The sequence below is a fragment of the Miniopterus natalensis genome, chromosome 7 (assembly GCF_054644295.1).
Source record: "Miniopterus natalensis isolate mMinNat1 chromosome 7, mMinNat1.hap1, whole genome shotgun sequence".
NCBI lineage: Eukaryota > Metazoa > Chordata > Mammalia > Chiroptera > Miniopteridae > Miniopterus > Miniopterus natalensis.
This window is the reverse complement of record NC_142087.1, coordinates 56551589-56570921: the sequence shown is the minus strand read 5'-3', so window position 1 is coordinate 56570921 and position 19333 is coordinate 56551589.

Genomic DNA, 19333 nt, shown 5'->3' with positions numbered 1-19333 from the left:
AGACTATAGAGTTGGTGTAATAGGTAACACATTCTAATTTCCTGTTAGCTAAACAGGATGCCTGTTATCCTAGTTCAATGCCTTGGACAGATCTCTGACATCTTTAGGAAAAAAGAAATAATAAAGAAACTGAGTTTTTCATTAACTTTACTATATAATTAATTGATTTCATAGCAGGGAAACAATAGTGAAAAAAACAGACTGAGTAGTTTGATAGAATATTCAGTTTCTGACCAGGCCTGCTGTCCATGTGTCAACCTGTAGCCACTGCATTGGTTCCTATTAATCCTGGGTTTAGGATGGTCCATAATGGTGTTAGTCCCAGAAAAATTGAGGAGGACTACTTAGCCCCTGGCTGCACTGGACAGCTCAGGTTCAAAGTGACTGCTTTTTGAGTCTGTACTCCAGGGGGCTGGCAGGACCCCAGGCACTTCACAACTGAATCACTTTGACCCAAAGTCATTTGTTCAATCATGGTTGACAAAAGGTAACAGAGACTTTCTACTGCTTGGAAAACAAATGGATCTCTTGACTGTTTTCATAAAGATCGACGGGGACTTAAAATAGCCTGAGGTTAATATTATAAATCTTTCTAAAAGAGATTTTCAAAACATATTCTTTATCCCAGCATTGGATCAATCTCACAAAATGACATATTTTCAAACTACAATGAAGCAAAACAACTTATTCTTCAAAAAAGTTGAAAATATTAAGAAAGCTTTTCCTTTCCTTGCTTTTTTGTTTGTTTTATTTATTCTTTTATACTTGAACATCAACCAAACAAATAACTCAGACAAAAATGTGTGATGAATACGGATTGACCTTTTCAATAGCTTTATGCCTATTCACATAATCTTTATTGGTACCTAGAGAGTGCCTTGGATACCCAATATGGAGTGATTCTATGGGAGGCTGACATGAGATGGGCTTTAACGCTGTAGGGAATAGAAAAAACAAACAAAAATAAAACTATAACATAATAAAAGAATCCAGTCTCTAACCTATGTAATCATAAAGTCCTGCTACAAAATTAAAATTCACTGGGAGTGTTGACTAGTAAATATTCTTGGCATTGTCCTATACATGCCAATTAAAAAAGAAGAGAGTTAATAATAAAAATTAACTTTTTATCTTTAGATGAAAAGATATTTTGAGGAAATACCAGAGAATCTAAATTAAAATTGAAATAGCCTAAGAGCAAGACTTCAGGAACAGAATGAAATCTGTAGACCAATAGAACAGACTATATCATATTTATACCACTTTCTGATGTCTTATAGTTTTATTTTATGAGATACTAAAAATGTGTCCCTCTTTTCCCTCATATATTTTTAATTCAAACTTGTTGACATCTTCTCTTGCATTGGAAAATTTTTGGAAGCAGAATGACCTGACTTTTAGTTGCAGCAGCATCACTTACTGGTATAACCAAAATGAATGAATGTTCAGATTACCCTCTGAATAACAGGAGGCCATGTTGATATCCCTGACTCTGCTCCCCTCCATACATGGTTTACAGTCTCAATTTACTTGTTATTTCTGACTGTGTGTGTGTGTGTGTGTGTGTGTATGTGTTTAAAAAAAAAAAAATAAAACCTGACCAGTGCAAACATTCTTATCAAATAAGAGATAAAGTTTGTTGAATGTTGGAGAGTCAACTGACCTGTAGTATAAAGACATGCATAGAAGACTGTTGTATCACGATAAAAATATACTTCAAGAGGAATTTATTTTAATGCCTTTAGTCTTATATTTATAGTCACTCAGTGTGTGACAGGGTCCCTTAGATCTGTAATACCTTGTCACCTTTTATGGAGGAAATTCCATTGAGAATAATATTATCTAATTTGAAGATTAAAGAAAGATTCTCCATTTCAAAAATCTATGGGGGTTGCTCTTTCTTTTCTTGTTATGATCTGCTACATTTCAATAGTTTCTATTATAGGATAAACTGAATGGGTTTTTCATCAAAATGTTATTGGCTCTAACAGAGCCTGAGGGAAAGTTGCTCTGACCCTCCTTCAATACTTGGGAATCAAACCTGTCTTTAGGTCTTGGTTTCTAATTCTCGCTCTTTCCTGCCACTTACTAGGCTTTCTGAGCTTCAGTTTTATAATCTGTAAAATGAAGTCATTGAGTATAATGGTCTCTAAAAATCATTTCTAATATTAAAAGAGGCAAATAACAAAGAGAATAAGAAGGAGAAAGAGGACATTGAGGAGGATTTGGATACCTTTGTTTCGTGGTCTGGTAGAGAGAGACACCATTTGTCATCCACACATCACGCACTGCTGAAGCTCAGTGGCTGGGTAGCAAGTGCACCTCGTAACTCTAGAACCTAATGCACACTCACTGTTATGTAATTTTTCTTTGGTGCCAGGTGGGTGCACTGTTTGCCAGGAATTCATACTTCAGCACTACAACAGTGCACACCCAGACAAAGAGCTTGGTTGGGATGTCTTTGTTCGGGGAACAATTAAAATGTATTTGTACTGAGTTATAAAAACCTTCCCTAAATGTAAGGCACTGCGGCAGAGCACAACGTGTGGTTGCACTACTTACGTAACAATGTCAGTGCCATTCCCCTTGACTTGCCAGCGATTATGGAACTCAGGGAGTACAATTTACAAAACAGAAAAAGGAAAAGTACTAGAAGTCTTCATCAAGTGCCAAATGTTAAGTATGTTTCAATTTTTAACTCCAAATGTAATGAGAGATTTATGAAACTTTGTGAGATAAAAGGAAGAAACACAAGATTTATAATTTGGGAAATGTTATTGATCTTAGAAATCTCTTGGGCAATAACTCTCCTTTGAAGGAATAGAAACTCTGATTCTTAGTCCATTTCAAAAGAGCCTTCACTAAAACCAAGGTCTCTAGACCAAGATGGTTCTTTGACCATGAGTCTTGTTTCCCTTGGCAACGTGACTCCTGAGACACAGGGGTGCTCTGCCCCAGCCCCCGAAGCTAGTGAGAATAGAAGAAAGAACTGCATTTCCTACGGAGGAGTCATCCTGCTAACAGCAAGCTAGGTTTCTTCACCCTAGACTTCACACTAAATGTTGGCTTTTGCTATTTGGAAGCCTTCTAGGGCTTTCTCACCTATAGCAACCTCAAAATTAAAGGATTTTAGACAAATTTTGTTAGACTCACAAGGCAAACCCTTCCTATATGATTTTCTTGTGTGTGTGGCTTGAACTTCGTTCCATGTTTTAAACAGTGTCTCAGCCACAGCCACATTTTGTTTTCCTCAGAGTAAATTTTGTAGCATCGTTTGTGATTGAAGCCACTGTGTGCTAACCAAGCTTAATCATCTCTCATCCAGGAAAAGAAAATCAATTTTAATTCTTGAAAGAAGAGCAGCAAGTGGCATTTGTTATTTATATTTAAAGAAGCATCATTTTTTCCTCCCTCTATCTACGGGCTAAAAGAAGGAATTTACAAGGAACAAATGTATGTGGATTAGGTTATATGTAAGTCCAGTTATTGTACAAATGTCTTTGACATTCTAAGACTAATCCTAAACTAAGGGTTGAAAATATAGGGAGAGTCTATCTGAATATCTACGGTTATTTTAATGGCAAATTCAGTAGGTCATACCACTTAACTGTAGCTAAGTTTAGTTTGCACACAGTGGAAAACCTTGTTCACAGGCAAATTGTCTTGGAATGTCACTTTTAACAGTGAGAATCCATGTGTGTTAGTTACTTAGTTAAAGTCAGTTACAGAAAATAGTAAGAAGTAGGCACTTGATAGGTGTTTGGATGAATGAATGATTATATAATGCATTCTCTGGGGAATGTGGGGTCGCAGGTACCTTCAATTATGCTGAAGACAGTATTATCTTATTTTTCAGCTTTGGTTGACCTTCCATTCTCGATCTTTTCTTTTCTTGGAGAGGCTGTTTAATTGTTCATCCAATGAATGTATAATAATAATAAGACACATAAAATAGGAAGGCATGGCCTTATAGGGCTAGGGGAAGTTTAAGGTACTAACCTGACTACTGTCTATGGCTCCATTCTGGGGCCCAACATTCCTTGAACATACCCCAGAAACACAGTGAGAGCTGCAGATAAGATATGTTCTGTTAGGGTGAAGAAGTAAAATGCATAAAAATCAAGCAGTATAACAACATAGAGAATAGGATGAACATATCCGGAGGTGACAGAGAACAAGATGAGTAGATCAATGATTGGACAGATTTTAATGTTAAGCACCTAAAACATAATTGGCATAGATCAGGGGTATAATTAATATTTGTTAAAAGAATGAATAACTATTTAAATAAGTAGATTAATAAATTAACAGACAGCAGAGCACACAATTTATTGTGAGATAAACCTAAAGATTGTGTCTAAACTTAGGGACTTCTTACTTTGTTTGCAATCTAGGGTAAATAACCCTGACCTTTACAGATTTCCCTTTCTTCATCTCTGTAGTGGAGATAATAATAACACTGACCTTCTGAGGATTTAATACACACACACACATAGGAAAACAGAAAAAAGGCCCACCAGGTAAGATATGCTCAGCTAATATCTTTTTTCTTGTTAATTTTATTTCTATTGTTACTAATAGTTCTAACAACTACTACCTGTATTAGAAGAAAAGTGCAATTTGTAGCTCTAAAATTTAAAGCATATTTATAAACAAATTATATCCTGACAAATCCAGATGTGATAGTTTCAGACAACTGTCCAAAATGTTCTCTGAACTTTACTAGTGCAATGACTACTTTTTCAAGTAAAACTTCCAACATGTTTTACTTAAAGGAACATAGTTCTCACCTACATTCCCACTGGTTTCTGAAGAACTGCCCCAATTTACTTGAGAAGATAAAACTAAACACTTTAAACTGTGAGACTTACCCTGGAGCCCACAAACTTCCCAAAAGATTCATGTATAGATTTTAGTGGGTTATGAATTTGCATGGGGGGAAAACTGCATCTTTCTCTTCATTAACCTATAACTAAAATTTATCATATCTTTCAACTATGAATGTAGGCTACAAACCATGGTATTATTAATAGTTCCTGAGGCTGTCAACAATAGACACCACAGATATTTTCACATTACATTACTGTTGTCACAGACACATAGAAATATCTTTTAAAATTATTGTAGTTATTAGACCTGCTACTAAATTGTGTTATATGTGCAACAATCATACATAGAAGTACATCAAAAATTTAGCTTTTATGATATATTATAACTATATTTTAATGTAACTGGCTTCTTATATATCTTATATATTTTATAACTTAGAATCATTATTCTGAGAAGGAATCATAGCCTTTAACAGACTGTTAATGTGATTCATGGTACAAAAAAGGTTAAGAATCTCAGGAATAAAGAGATAAGTTGGAAGAGAAATAAACATGACTATTGTCTAATGATTGGATTATATTTTGCAAATTAATGAGTGTGTTAGGTAGCTCCAGAAGGGAAACCAGCCTTCCTAAATGTTAAAAAATGGTCACCTATGAGTGTTAGGGCAACCTAAAAGCAGTGGGATAGACTTAACAATACTAAGTAATGTTTTCTGGCTAAGGGATCTTCACACTTGTATGGTTATGTGCCCCTTAAAAAGTATTGTTAGTTGACGTCTAGATTTTTCAATATAAGTATACTTAAGGGGAGTGTAAATTCTGATGTATTGTAAATAATAATATTTTGAAACAAAACCATGACATCATTCTTGAAAAATTTCAAATAAAATATAATTGCAAGGTGATTTAATACCCTCAGTGTTTATTTAACATGGTATACAAATGAGTTATTTTTTTTATAGTTGGAAAATTTATATCCATTTTTTATCTTTTAAAAATCATATTTATGTTCTTCTTCCCTCACAGAATTGTATGTTTTTTTTTAAGATAAACTATAGATGGCATTATTGATTGATATTTTATTGATGAACTTAGAATATTTCTTTGAAACAAAATATGTACGTTAATTGAATTTAAAAAAAATATTTGACTAAAGAGATTTAAGTGTTAAAATAATACTATGAGACATGTTATCATTAAAAGGATAATTAGGAAAATGGTCAAAGCATAAAAGTAATAAAATTTTTGATAATTATTCATTACAAAAGTAGTGTATTACAAAAAGTGTTCACTTAATGTTGTTGATAGGTTCTGTAACTTTAAGCACTATGACATATGACAATACAAATCTTACCATAGGATAATTGACATAAAGAAGAGTTAAGTTCCTATGGCATTTCACCAATGTTATAAAGAATCAACATTGAACAAAATGACATTATTCAAGGGCCTGCTGTATTTGAAATGCATCATTAATGAGATGATTGAAGGGATGTTGTAGATGGTTTGAAGGACGATCACAATCTTCCCTCTCATTCTGCAGTTCCTCTCCTTCCATCAAGAGGTAGACTCTCTTTTCCTCCTCTTGGATATGGGCTGGCTCTGTGACTTGCTTTAATCATCAAATGCAGCTGAAGTATATTCAACTTTCAGGGCTAAATCTTAAAAGGACTTGCTCTCTTCACATACTTTTATCACCATGTCAGAAAGCCGGGACTAAATTACAATTTCAATTATAGGAAATTATGGAAAAAAGTCACCCTGAGACCACATGGAAACTGTGAGTGAGCCCAGCCCTCCCAGCATCTAAGCTGAGCTCCACCCCAACCTACCCATCAGCTCAATGTAGTCACATAGGTGAGCCTAAGCAAGATGGGAAGAAGATGATACAGAATCATGAGAAGTAATAAGTTACTGTTGTCTTAAACTACTGGGTTTGGGGATGATTTGTTACATGGCATTAGACAACTTTTAAAAAAAGGCAATTACAGGGCCTGATTACAGAAATGACCTAATTTCTCCTTGTTTGGTGTTCTGCTGGCTTTTACTTCAGTCAGTGGATCAGAGTATAACTGACATGGGGGTAGGAAAGGAAAAACTGTACAATAAGTAATAGAGGATCAGGGAATTGATTCTCCTAAATCCATCCATGTCCTCATACCTCTTGCAAATTCTTCACACATACCCCAGTTGAGGACCCTTTTCCAGCTGAAGGGCATGATAAAACAGGCGGCAGAACCATGGTGAGGCATTTCTGAAGCAGGATTAATAAAGAAGCTCTAGTGTCTGAACTCTTTGTTCCTTTGAGGAGATGCCATGAGGTCAGAAGTGTGAACTTCTCTTTGGCAAACAATGAGAAGAAACAGAGAGGTAGAAGCATCAGAGTATTTGGTGTTACTCAAAGATTTACTCTGTCTCGGCTAGTTTTATGTCAGCAGCACCATTGCACAATGGCTGTTCTTTTCTGGGTAATGTTTACAGGTGCCATGATGCCTCCAGTTGCAGGTATATTGATACAAAACTGCCATTTCTTGATCAACTACTTTAGCATAAAAAATATATATTATTTTTATATCTCTAAGCAATTCTGTAATGTGGCATTATCACCATTTCATAAGTGAGAAGATTCAAAGAGTTTAAAATAACTTATCCCCGAAACCACAGTGGCCAACACATACTTTAATTTCGATTTTATATGACAACAGTATCATGCTCATGCCACGGTGAGTGGAGATTGGATTCACTCACTCTAGGTTTTTTCCATGGGGAAAGCCTATCTTTAGGCCAAGGCAGATAATGTGCTAATATAAGGGAATCATCATGAGCATATGGTGCTGTGTGAGGTCAGTTGAGGACAAGTAACTGTAAGCTGGCTGTGTTGGAGGTTTATGGAGGGTGCATGACCTGAAGTACATAGTCTAAAATGAGTGAGAGCGGATAAATGGGAAGGCATGCGGGCAATTCAAACAAAGTAGAGGGTGAGGGAAGGCATAAAGCAGAAATTAGCTTGCTGCTAGAGCATCCACAGAGAATACTGGCCTACCTAGCAAAGAGGGAGCGCATACAAGAGAGAATGAGTTTGCATACAACAGACGAAAGACAGATTACAGATGGTCTTGAAAGCCAGGCATAAGTAGTAAAGTAAATAAGAGGGGGTATTTTACAATTGAAGCGTCACTGACATTTGCTCAACAAACATTGAAAGTTTTTCTTTTTTTCTTTTTTACTTTGTCCCCATCCCCTACCCCCCACCCCTGGGGACATCAAGGAATATTTTATTCCAAAATTTTGTTTTCACATTGATTTTAAGGACAGCACATAGTGTGTAATGTCATCAATTTCCAACATTTTACACACACACATACACACACACACACACACACACTCTCACAATTTCTGTTTTTGAAGCAGTAGGCTTGCTCCTGTACATTTGAGCCATTGAATAAGTGAAATCAGCCAAGGGAATTTAAGGTAAAATAAAAATAGAATGTCTGCAGTTCAAAAGAAATCATGGATTAAAGAGAAGGAAACTAAGTAAGATTGTAGAAGGTCTCAGACAAACACCAGGATGTGGAGAAGAAAGAACTGCAATAAAAGGCCCGAAAGAGCCAACAGGTAGCGGTGCTGGGAGCAGCTAAGGAGATCTCAGGGATAGGTCAAAATGATTACTGCTCCAAAGCAAGGAGATCTATTGATGCCTTTTTTCTTTATCTTAATATTTTTAAGGTCTGAATCTCCTAAGATTAATACGGGGAGAAAAAGCACCCTGGTCTGACTTTTATGGATAAAGCTTTAGGTCTTAAAGGATGAAGATATTTTCTTTTGCTGTTTTATGTTTTGAAAACTATAAAAAATTCCTATTTTATATTTATTACCTTGTCTTTGCAAAGGGAAAAATAGGTTCTTTTTGGACTTCCTTTCAGAAAAATAGAGTATCACAGAGCTTAATGTAACCTCAGGAGGTTACTGTGTCCTGCAGAAGCAACATGGAAACCCTCCAAACTTGTCTTTCTGCACACTTAATTCATTTTTTCAAGAGCACCCATTAGCGTCTCTTAATTGAACAACTGGTCTGCGCCAAACATCGTACCTACAGTTGAATTCTCACCATTGAACTGCAATAGGTATATTATTGTCATTTAGCTTTAGAAAATTAATGAGGCAAAATAGTTATAGTTAGTGTCAGAGCTTGAGATTGGATACAATGCCAGCAAACTTTGTGCCTATCACTTTAATGCCGCGCAGTATGACCCAACTCTCTTCTTGGTCCGTTAAATTAAAACCCCTTGTGCTCTCATTTTCTGCATTCCTCTCCTCCCCAAATCTACTCTCCTCTTTGGCAGAGGTGAAAGATCCATAATATGTACATTTCATTGAACATAAACCATGCAGTTACCTTTATCAATGGTGCCTGTGTTTGAATACTGTGAAATGGAAGAGTAGATTCTCTGTTGGTTGGAATTTTACCAGGTAACCTTTAAATTTTCTAAATCATTTCTATTTTGAAAGATCCTCAAGAATGGACTTGGTATATACTCCCTTACTTACCTTTCCAGAGTTTAATTACTCTTCAAATCAAAGCTGACAAAGCTGTTTTAAACCATCTATTTGGACCTACAACGGTTGTTCCTGCAGGCATAAGCCTCTCCTTGAAGTGCTGTCGTCAGCTCATCCATCTAGCTGACAGCATCTTCAAGCTCGTACAGTTCCTGGGTCTGCTTTCTTTTTCTATCATAAAAAATTCCTTTCCATTTTTAAAGTTGACCTAAGAAATGCATGATGTTCTTGGATTTGGTTCCCCCGTATGCACAAAGAACTTATTACATTTCTCGTTGTTTGAAAGCTAACAGTTATTTGTTAGTTGATTAGTTGTTTGCATGCCTGGCAACCCTACCATTCCTCTTAAGATAGGCGGACCCTGCCTGATTAATTTAGGTAAGGGTTCCCTCGGTGTACAGTCATCTTTTAATCCCAGCGGATGAACTCTGAGAATTCCACTGATTTCCACAAACGCCCTGGGGATTGTGCTGTACGCCCTTCTTCCATTCCCTCTTCTTTTGATGAACTCTTCCCACTTAAGGCACCAGTTCCTTGCCAGCATCTTCTCTTTCCTTCTTCTCTTTTTGAGATTAACAGAAAGCACCCCAGACACAAAATACTTAGATATATTCAGCCAAATGCTTCACAAAGTTTCCACACACAGAAAAGGAACTAAACCCCTGAATAACAAAACATAGAGCAGAATACTAGATATTCCGATTCCTGTTTCTAAAGCCCCGCTCCATCCCACCACTGAGGATCGCTTCATTTTGTCATTTTTTTGGGGGGAAACCCTTCATTTCTGCCACGTTGCTCAAGCTTTAGACGCTCCTTCCTCTTAATTTCTTCAACTCCTCCTGCTTAATATTCCTTCCCAGGCGTAATCACCTCTCCCCTCCCAGGGCATTTTGTTTAAAAATATGTCAAATTATTAAAAGTGATGATAATAAACAAATATATACATACATACAAACACAGCAAAAATGAACAAAAAATAATCATTTAGAACAATTTTCTTTCCTTTTGTTTCACATTTCTGCCTTCCCTACCCCTTCTTTCACTGGCCTCCCATAAACAAAACAGTCCATTAAGGTGGCTTAGAATTATGCCCAGCTATAAAATGGGTTTTTATTTTCAACTTGTTTAGCAGTGTTATGATAATGAAGTTTTGAAATCAAACTAAATGTACAACAAAATGATTGTGGTTAAATAAATTCTAATATACCCATAGTATAAGATTGTATGCAACTATTAAAAATGATTTTTTCAAGTAATATTCAATTATACTGAAAAAGATTCTATATATGCCATGCATATATATTTCACATAGATATATAGTATAATTTAACTTTTAAACAGAATTAAGTATTCAATTAAAAAAAGCATTTAAACTCATAAAAGTATATGTGTAAGTAAGAAAAAGTATATCATTATTTAACAGAAAATATGCACCAATTTATATGTCTGCCCGTATTATTTAGAAGTAAACTATTTGCTCAAACACTTGGAGAAGGCAGCTTAAATGATATGTAGGATTGCACATTAACATTGAATTGTGGAAATGAAGCCTCGTCTTAAATGCAGCCTTTTTTTTTTTTGGCACTCTATTTAACCCAAACATGCCACTTAGAATGCACAGAATAACTATTATTTCACATTTATTTATTCCCACAGCACCAGAGCAAAGTTAGAGGTGAATATAAAATATTTCTGATACCTCCTTTCTCAGTCACTCGTGGGAGTGCGTTTTTCTATTTGACAAGTCTTGAGTGGGAAATAGGCTGAAGAGGGACCTCCCAAGAGAAACAAGTTCTTTGGTAACCAAAACAACAACAACAACAACAAAAAACTACCTATAAGTTATTTTTTTCAGGGAGAGAAAAAAACGTAATGTTTATTTACATGATGGTCTATTTTTAACATTGATTTTTTGTTTTCTTGAGACCCCTCTCAGCATAGTGAAATATAGTAAGAAGCTTCTCCAGTTCTCTCTTCCTTTCCTCCTCTTTTTTTTTTCTTTTCCCTAGACAAATAAATAAAGGTAATTTTGCTGCCATAATTCTGAAAAATTTGATTGCTGGTTTAAGCCCTGAGCATACCTCTCTGTCAAAACCTAAAATATGCCTCACTAATTCTAGAGGAAGTCTTGGCTTAGGTTATATTTTTGAATATGGTCCTAAGTCACAGTTGGCCTCCCAGATGCAGTGACAAGTTACAAATTCGTGACAACCATTAGAAACACAAATCTGTATTCATGGCTATATGGACCAAGAAAAAGGGAACTAATTCAAGTAAAAAATGACTCACCTGGCCAGTGTTACTCAGTGGTTGAGCTTTGACCCATGAACCAAGAGGTCACCAGTTTGATTTCTGGTCAGGGCACATGCCTGGGTTGTGGGCTTGATTGGATCACGCAGGAGGCAGCCAATTGATGTTTCTATCTCTCTATCCCTCTCCCTTCCTCTCTCTCTAATAAATAAATAAAATTTTTAAAAAAGGTTAAGACAATTTTTGTTGGGGTGTTAATCACCATTTCTTGGAGAATTTTTTTTGTTCATTTTACCTAAATACTCTATTTCTACTCTAGATGGGTTTTAGAATTGACAGAGGATAGTCTGGCAATTAATAGTAAAGCATTAAAATAATTCTGAACAACTTACCTGCTATGATGTATGGTTTCAGAAAATCCTGTGCTGTCATCTCAGGCTTTCCATGCACTGTTGTCATTATCAACAGTGACAACAAGTTTTATAAAGACAGTTATCACTTCTAACCATTTAGAAACATTGCAACATGTCCTGGGACAACTGAAAGACACAGTCTGTTGAGAGAGAAAGGATTAAATGAAAGAAAAAGAAAAACGGGAAAAAATGAGGAAATATTTACACTACTTTAGTGGGTAGATTCTTACTCATGAAAAATTCTTGCTAAAAAATTTAAACTGGAAGTTGACATGACAATTGAACAGAACCTTCAAACCTTACTTACCTCTATTGGATCAACTTTGAGTTTGTATGAGAAAGGCAGTAGGAAGCAGAGGGTGGATCTTAACTTTGGGTGTTTGTCAATGTATAACTGGTCAATATAGAGAGGACAGACAATCCTAGAAGGTTAATTCCTTGAGCTCTATGAAACTACAATGCTAGTTTCTTTGCACTGCTATTTGCATGTCATTTTGGCTTCAAAGGCAATTTTTTTTTCTGGGAGCAAAACTCTTCCAAGAAGAAAAATTTTAAAGTTACTTTATGTGAAGAATTTTTGACATGGAATCATGATGAGAAATGAAGCCGATTTTTGAAATAAATGGATAGCTTGGTAGATAAATAGATGTTTACAGAAAAATATCTGGGTTTGGAAGATAGCTATGATATCATACACCCTTTTCATGTCATCCTATATTTATGGACAGTTGTTTTCTGAATGAATTCCGTAGATCTAGACATTTCTGCTAGACAATAAAATTTTACTTTCAGACTTTAAGCTTTAACTACTAATGTCAGTAACTGATATTCTAATACTGATGTTACTCAGAGACATAAGTGTCAGCCCAAGTAAAATTACAGATTAGAATTGCTCTTAATTGTCTTAGAGTGCTGCAGAATGGCTACAGTTTACACATGGTTTGGAGTCGAACAAGCCTGGGTTCAGATTCTGCCGTCTCCACTTATTTACATGCTGCTTTATCCTGGTGTTCAGTTCTTGCAACTGTAATAAGAAGATAAAATGTCTCATGGAGATCAAAAGTAAGTGAGGTAACACATAAAACACTGAATGCAGTGCCTACCCCAGAGCAGGTAACCCGAAATCATGACCATTTCATTGGTAATAAGTAATATAAAAATACATATTGAGAAGCATACAGTTCATATTCGATGCAGGCTACAAATGATAAATGACCATGGGACAAGTATTCCTTAATAAAACACAGCTCAGACTGATGGTTGATGTATTTACTTTCAGCTCTCTTTCATTGGAGTTTAGCTTTGTGGACTTTTATTATGAGAACTGGAGTGGCACATGACTGGATGTTAAATTTCATAATAGAATTTCCAAAGATCACTGCTAAAATGTTGGTTGTCCTCATTCCACTTAATTATATAATTGAATTAAGCCCAGGCACTATGATACTTCATTTTATATTGTCAATCCCCCCCCCCCTCAGATTATTTCATATATCTACCCCCCAGCTATGTCTCATATATCCTGAGTTGTGAAACACAATTGATCATGTAGCAGCTGGAGAGTATTTACACGTTCACTTAACATAAGACGAAGGACATCTGTTTGCTCTGTTACAATCATCCTACCTCTTAACTATCTTCAGGTGCAAAACACCCTTAAACAAGTTCCCCAGCACTATCCCAGGGTAATGGAAGAAGGGGCTCCAGCTCTCAAGCCTTCTATTCTGAAGTTAAAAATGAAACGCTTTCCTCCCTCCCCAAAACAATAACGAAAGCAATAATAACAAAGAAGCTCATATCTAATTGTGAATCTCTTACAGTATACAACAGATAGGCTTATAAACCCCTTCTAGATTTGTTCCTCTGTCACCCAAATTAGATTTGTTAGAAATCCCAGACTCTGAGTTGGCCCTTGGTAAATAGGTTTGGTTGAACAGACTGTGCCTAATCCCCAGTTTTCTAGAACTGAAATGGAGGATGCTCTTATCTTTACCTTTCACCTAGTTCTTTGTCATATAATTTGTTTCCCTGTCCAATTTATCACGTGAAGGGGATCTAATTTCCAGCAAGAGAGCTAATTTTTGTCACTCACATGCAGGTAATCAACAGTAAGAGAAACATAAACACACTTGACAGCCCCACAGCTTCTATTAAAACTTGTTTTTCCCAGACATTTTCTTGGAGTGTCTGGAACCATATTGAAACAAAATAAGCACATAAACTTAGGCTACTGTAACTAACAGAAATATAATTACAATAATAAAACAGACGGAGTTCCAAAATAAAGGAGAAAATTGTAATTTTTTCTTTTTCTATTTTGGAGAGCATTTCTATGTGAGTAGAGAAAAATTATAACCTCCTTTGGCTATGTCAGTAAAAAATGATGCTTACTGATGAGTTTGAATCTCAGAAGCAGGCAAACCATCATAGAGGGTATTCTGATAAGGTATGAAAAAGTCCTTTTGTAGAGGCAATCAAGTGTTTTTCTTTTGAAGTCGAGAAGATGGTTTGCAGTGGGCTTTCATAGTTAAGTAATCTAAGACTTTGAGTAGATAATGAAAAATGACCTGCTTACGCTGCAAGAGTAGCAATGACATTTTTGTGTGTGCGAGTGTCTTTTGGAGTTAGAAAAGGACTGGGATGTCTAAGGAAAACATCTTAGCCTATTGAACAAAATTAATACATATTTTTATCACCCTAAATTTCTAATAGATTACAAGAAATGACTTTGTGAAAAGTCAGTGCACCTCTAAACAACAGAAAAAAAGTGATACCATACCCTGGTGAATTACTAGATATGGTTGAGTAGAACTGATTTTATACACAGCCCTTAACATATACTCCTATGTCACAAAGTTTCTAGCAGATTCTATAAATGTAATGCACAAAGCTAGCAAGGAATATTTGTCCAAAAATAAGATAAGGTACAGGGAGAAAGTAATTAGATCTGTATGAAAATTAATTTAGCTCAAACATATATTGTCTGGCTCCAAATTAAAAAAAAAATTAAAAAGAAACCTAGGCAACACTATTTTGCTGACAAAATTCTGTAGGTAATATTAGAATCTGCGCGTCACACGGCTTCAGCCAGGTCAATGTGCTGCTCTTACCTTTACCTACAGACTAAGGGCTTAACATATTTTTTGAGTAGGTGAAAATAACTTATCCTTCAACTCTTTTTATTAGGCAAACTCCAAAGTTTCCCTGACCGCTCCTCATTCACAAGCCTTGGCCTGACCTCTGGGACTTTAGCACTTCTTATCAATAAGAACAGACCCGATCCCATTACTGTTTATGCTGAACCTTGAAACCTACCTGTTTCTAAGTGCTGCCTGCCTGCCTGCCGCCCTTGGCTCTGTCTTTAAATCAAATTTAAGAACTCCTTAAGTGTGGTTTATTCTCACAGTTGGCCCCTTCATTTTATTTTCAGCTTTGAAGTCAGAAATCTTCAACTGGTCATTGAGATCACAGGTATGGCGCTTTTATAAAGTGGAACATATAAATTTAGCTAAGTTGATATCCTATAGTAGATGCTCCCACTGTGCTGCTAATTTTTATCTAAAATGCATCGTTGCTATTTCCCATCCAATCTCTTGCTTATAGGGCTCCATGTACTTGAAACAATTGTCTTAGCTCCTTTTGTTTATGTAACTTCCATATTTTTTAAAAAACCCTCTCCTCCTTTTTCCGTCCCTTTCATACTTCATTCTCCTCCCCCACGTCTGCATATTCACCACCTTATGCCCCACTACCTTATTCTACCTCGATGGCACCATCTGCAGCTATTTCAATATTCAGTGAACAGGAGGAAGCGGTCCCGGGGCTGACACCAGCCCTCTGAGGATACAATGACCGATAGAAATGATCTGAGTCTCTGATGGCGTAGCTACGCCTGCCATTGGTTCCTATGAGAGAATGACAAAAAACAAACAAAAACTGGTTTATTTTGCTAATGTTGGGTTTTTGATTAATTTCAGCCAAATTTATTTCTAACTGATAACATAATCAATACGTATTATTGAATGGATGAATAAATGAACAAATGTAAGCTTGTCCAGTGCAAGATTAGGCTCCCAATAATGTTTCTCCCACAAAGGCCATACATAGTTTTGATTGATCCCATTCTATGTCGAATGATTGCCAGGTCTTCTGTGCCTATGTGCTAGCTCATCAAAATGGATTCTAAACTCCTCAGAGGCAGAGGGTGTGACTTACTCTTCTTTCTGTCCCACTCTGTCAGTTGGTAGTAAGAACTTGACGATTATGATGATAATGATCGTGATGAGGCTGATAAAGATAACAGTAATAAAACACCTGCAGTGGAAAGAATTTAATTCTACTGTCAATTGCTCACACACTTCAAGCAATGACTAGCTGCATTCTACTCTTTCGAACAAAGCGTTATGATAAACATTGGAGTTTGTTGGAACTATAACAACAACTGACTTTAAATTTGCCACTGCTTCGGCCTCATGCTGAAGAGATCTTTGCACAAGGTCCCCCATGGGCACCAGCTTTGGCATGACCGTCAAGCCCACAAATGTGCCCATACAAGCTTACAGAGAGCCTGATGACTCTGAGAGAACAAAAGTTAGTCTGAGCTAGATTTATTACCAGCACAGCCTGTTCTTTTAATGAAAGGGTTTTTACTCTCAGTTTTGCTAGCAAAAATATGGCACTTTTTTTTTTCTTCTCACTCTATTTAAGGTCATTCTGCCTGGCATAGAATAAAAATGAATACAGCAGAGGACCTCTGTCAGTCCTCCAAGATTATGTCACAGATCCCTCACCTGCAAATAGTTTCTAACTAGCTTAGGTTAATATCAATTCAGTAAAAATAAGACCTTGTAAAGTCACTACTTAAAGTTCTTTAGAGGGAAAGATCGTAGAGTTATTGGCTCCCCTTTCACCTTTTCTGTTGGTTTTGTCAAGTATGCAGTAGTTCTTATTTACTCTGGACCAGAATAGTTGTCATAGCTTCTGTTCTTGACCAGATAATTTTACCCCAAGTGACTATTAAACTCTAGAAATAAAGCTATTTAAGGACAAGAGGTTGTTGGGTTGATTAGAAAAGACTCAGAATGAGGTTTTGAAAGTTTGTCAATTTGGAGCAAGCTTTTATCTCTTTAATTAACTCTAACTGATTCCTTTTTTTTTTTTTTAAATTTATCTTTATTGTTGAAAGTATTACAGATGTCCCCTTTTTCCCCCATTGACCCCTTCCACCCTGCACCCACTCCCCTCCTCAGGCCTTTACCACACTATTGTCTATGTGCATGGGTTATGCATATATACATATAAATGCTTTGGTTAATCTTCCCCAACCCACCCACCTCCACCTTTCCTCCGAGATTTGTCAGTCTGATCCATGTTTCTATGTCTCTGGGTCTATTTTTTTCATCAGTTTATTAAGTTCTTTAGATTCCACATATAAGTGAGATCATGTAATGTTTGTCTTTCTCTGCCTGGCTTATTTCGCTTAGCATAATATTCTCCAGGTCCATCCATACTGTCCCAAAGGGTACGAGATCCTTCTTCTTTACAGCTGCATAGTATTCCATGGTGTAAATGTGCCAGAGCTTTTTTAGCTACTCATCTACTGATGGGCAATTTACAATAGCTAAGATCTAATTGACATCTTAAACATGAAGCAGAGGTTGCTCTTCACAGTTACTACTTAACCACATTCATACAGTATAAACACAGGCAGAATTTTCTCCAGTGACCAGAAGAGCTTAGCTACTTTCTTTTCTACCCCATCTTCTCTCTATTTTCTTGTAACTTTTAAGAGTCATGCCTTTTCCAGTTCCTGAAAATAAGCCATTTCTGAGATACTGAAGCCTAAAGTTACCTATTAAACTTTTAAGAGGCCAAAAGACGTACAAATAAATCTAAGATGTCATAAAGCAAAACATATTTGCATTGATGGTAATAAGTCCTTACTTTGTTCTGTCTTTTAATAAGACAAAAATAAATAAATAAATGAAACAAAACAAAACCTTTTCGTTTTTGATCCTCAAAACAACTTTGGGTGATAGAGAAGAAGAGCTATTCTGATGCTTCAGGTGATGAAAGTGAGATTCGTAGGACTTTTTCAAAGCTTCACAAATATTAAGTGGTGCAGCTTCAACGTCACCTTGGTTCTTTGATGCAGAAACTGCTGTCCATCCCTCCCCAGGCTGCCTTCAACCTCCGTGAAATACTGAAGTGTTTGCTTTCAAAAACCTTGCGAATACCAACTGAATTTTAACTACTCTTCCAGGGTTTATAAAAGCTGAGAATAGTCCTTTTCCAGTCCTTCACAAATAGCAGGTGTTGATAGTGTACAACACTTCCAAAAACCTAGTAAGTCACTTGTCTTAGAGTAGCTTGAATATGTAAAATTGTAGGCCACTGAATTCAAATTCACCAATAATCTTCTTACGGTAGATCAAAGTAGTTGGCCGGTACTCCCTTTCTGTTTCTTCTAAACTTCTTTCCAGGCAGATAAAAGGCCACTTCATTTAAGAACTATGGCTATGGTCATTTCCAGAGTGGTAAACTAAGTGAAAGGGTGGACCTTACTATATATTTGTAATAATTGTTTTTGTGCTACTATGTGTATGTGGGGAATGCATGCTTGTGTGTATATAACTTTATTAATTTAGGTGGTGCTAATGATAATCTTTGTTTAATTACACTAATTGAAAAGTTTGAATTGTTTAATAAGTGAAGGTAGAAGTTAATTTTTTCGAAGGAAAAAAGAGTGTATTAACTCTTTCAATGCAATATTTATAAATGTAAAATTGGGTTAGCTGACAAATACTTATCTAAAATTAATGATCATTAAATGTAAGCAGGTTTTTTTTAAGTCAGTTTATTACAGTGTGTTAAAAAGAATACATAGTAGTAGAATAAAAACACTGAGGACACAGAGCAATTTTCCATTTTCCTTGTATCCGGGGTGCTTCCTCAGCACCTGTTCACAACAGGCAGGCACTGTATGTACAATGCATGGGTAGAATCTTATAATTTTGTATTAAGAAGGACCATAATGAGGGAGGCTATGCATGTGTGGGGACAGGGAAAATATAAGAAATATCTGAACCACTCGGAATCTTAAAATGCTCTAAAAACAATAAAATCTTAATAATACAAAAGGACCGTGGAAGTCTATACAAACCCCCTCACCCAGAACAACATTCATTCTCTCATAATTTTTTTTCCTTTATAAATACCTATGTTTGCTTGAATATCTTAGTAAGAGTTCTGTGTTGTATGATACAGAGGACAAGTGCTTCA